Below are 3,174 nucleotides of genomic sequence, written 5' to 3' on the forward strand. Positions count from 1 at the left end.
ATACGTATTGATATACACGGTTTGTAATTTCGGTGTTGTTATCGGGCTTTATATTTTCCCTTATATGTCGGAGCTCTTTGCCTTTTATTCTCTTCTCGACTCTAAGTACAACAAGTAATGGTCCCGAATTTGTAGGTATGAAGTTTCGAATGGACCTACTGTTCTAAGCGTAATATCACGATTTGATTTGGTAAATTACCAGAATTATTGAGGATAGAACTATCAAGAATATATTTTCTTGATATGTTCAGAGATTAAGTAGAATGTAAGAGTCTTGTAACATGGCAAATGATGATTATAGAGTCTATGAATCATCATCTTCCATTAAAAATTTAGCATGACTTACTGTAATATAATCGCGTTGGCCTGATGTCATTATATTATACTAACTCATGATTAAATCCCCAAAATTATATCATTCAAAACTTGTATGTTATAGAAATATAGAAACTAAAACAATTTCCTTTATGATGTGATAAAGATCTCAAAGAGATAATTAATTGCGGACAAGAATCGTTATGAAGATATCTTTAGAAATATAGAGGATATTTATAACGAAAGATACGATGATATCTTAGAATTTTCTAAGATCAAATGATAATGAGGAAAATTCTTCTGTAAGGATTTAAGATAAGTAAGGAGCAGGGAAATTGCTAATGATTTCAGCAGATACTGAATCATCTAGATTCTTGGAATACAGGTTTAGTCCTTGTGATTTGTCCACAGCTTCCTTCATGGTTTGCTCAATCCGTCTTTCAGTTCCAAATTTTCTATTGAGCATTTAATGCAGCCATATTTGAATCATCAGTTATCAATCCGAGATGGTTTCAAGAAATTTCATTTTTAGATGATTAAACGCTGATTGTAATCGTCAACGGATCTAATGGTTGGCGAATAGGCGTTATTGGTTTCAAAAGTAATGAACGATAATTTCGATGGTTTGATGTGATAATTCATCATAGAATACAAATCAATATAATTCATGAATGTAGTGATCTTTAGGAAGATAATACTTGCTAAAGCTTTACTTAAATTCCGATATGTCAAAATCAGAATATGTTGAATTTGTATGAAAATGGTTGTTCTTTAGTGAACGGATACATATGTCTTGTGAATGTAAGTAGTATAGTTAATAATTGCTGAATCAGAATGGAAGAATGTACAATGTAATATATTACTGTGAGATATAAATATGTCTCGGGTATTACCTACCCGTTAAAATAATTTCACAATTAACAGTTTGTACAAAAGAATTTTTAATTACAATCTTTATGAAGATATATGTTCATATATGTATTCTTCAGATATAATATAGATTTAATGAGTTAATATAATATTAAACTCATTTGATTCACGGTTGAAACGAGAATAAATAATCTCTAGAACCTTGGAGATTTCATAATTGTCGCGAAATATTTTGCTAATGAAGTTATGAATCAATACTTCATCGTTTGTTGTTATTGATATACCTTGGTATATGATGTTGGTGCTCGTGGGATTCTTGTGAACTTCGCAAGGCACGAATAATTTTTTTCTAAAAAGTTTCGAGTACATCAAAAATGGAAGTGTAAAATCAAACATATTCGAATAACACACTTGATTTATTATGAAATGGAGTTTATGGTGCTGAAGCAGTGATTAATGAGTGTTAAGTCATTAAAAAAGGATATACATCATAGCATATTAGTGATATGATTTAACCAAGTGGTACATACTATTTAAGATTCACACGTAATAGCTTAGTATGAAAAGATTTATTGTGTTCCAAATCATATATATATAAAGTATACATATATAATTCTTCAGGAAGAATGAGTCAATACATCTTAACTCAATATTACTAATTTTCCTTGGTATCTATGGGGCGTACGATGTGGATATTTGAGGTACTGAGTGTGATGTTGAGGCGTGGAATGTAGATGTTGTTATTGGTGAAGCTGATGTTGTTGGTAGTGATGTTGATGGTACTGGTGGTGCTGGTTACGCTGCTGGTGCTGCTGTTGGTGCTGCTGATGCTTATAGATTTCGCACCATATTCTCCAGAGCCACCACTCGAGCGCGAAGCTCGTTGACTTCTTCTACTATTCCGGGATGATTGGCGGTTCGGACAAGGGGATGAATAAGATCTAGAATTTTCGATATTATATATTTGTGATGGGATATTCTGGAAATGAGGGTGAAAATGGTGTTCCGAACGGGTTCGCCGGTAAGCGCTCCAGGTTCTTCGCCAAGTGGTGAATTTGGTTGGTGGAAGGGATCTCCTTCTTCTCGTCTTCATTGATTGAGTCGGCTACGAACCCACCCCAATTCATCCAGAATAGATGATGGCTAATTGGTTCATTTGTTTCGGTTATGCTGCCATTGGAGCTTGAGGAATCAGATGAGAAATCCATATTATGTGATCGGATAAGGGTTTCGATATGAGATGAGTTGTTGAATACTAAATGATATATTCGTTTCCTTGAATACGTATGTATAACAAAAAGATTTTCGTAATTTACGAAGGAAATTTAGGAAAAGTGTTAGACAAAGTCAATTGGGATAGATATGATAAGATATGATTTATCTATACTCCAATAATGGCAGTATGACGTGTCGAGATCATAAAATGATAAGTATGTAATCTAATAATCTTTCGATTAAAGACTTTCAATTCGTATACTGTGATAACCCAATGACATTTTTTCGGTTCGCAAACCGATGCATAAAGGCATAAGGCATATAGGTACGTGATATATAACAGGGAGTTATATACGTTTGAGTATGAATAGTAACAATTATAGGAGTTTCAAAAATCATGGATAATATTTCATATAATACATATGTAATACACAAAACCATGATAAATGACATAGGAATGTCAAGAATTTCTGAAATCATGGTGTTGCATTTAAATGCGGTGGCGTAATTGGATAGTACTTAGGAAAGTGAGCAGAGTTCTTTGGTTGGCTCGGCATTCTAAAATAAGTAAAGTTTCTAAAGTATAGTGTAGCATTTTTCAATTAAAGGAAACAATTAAAAGCACTACGGTCAAGAAAAGTTGTAGTCCTACATTGCTAAGGTACCTAATTGCATAAGGCACACATAAAATGTAATACTGGTTCTTTACAACAAACTGCTCTGATACCAATCTATGTCACACCCCCAAATAGGGCATGGGGTATTTGTGACTAA

Source organism: Rutidosis leptorrhynchoides, chromosome 3 (assembly GCF_046630445.1).
Source record: "Rutidosis leptorrhynchoides isolate AG116_Rl617_1_P2 chromosome 3, CSIRO_AGI_Rlap_v1, whole genome shotgun sequence".
Taxonomy (NCBI): domain Eukaryota; kingdom Viridiplantae; phylum Streptophyta; class Magnoliopsida; order Asterales; family Asteraceae; genus Rutidosis; species Rutidosis leptorrhynchoides.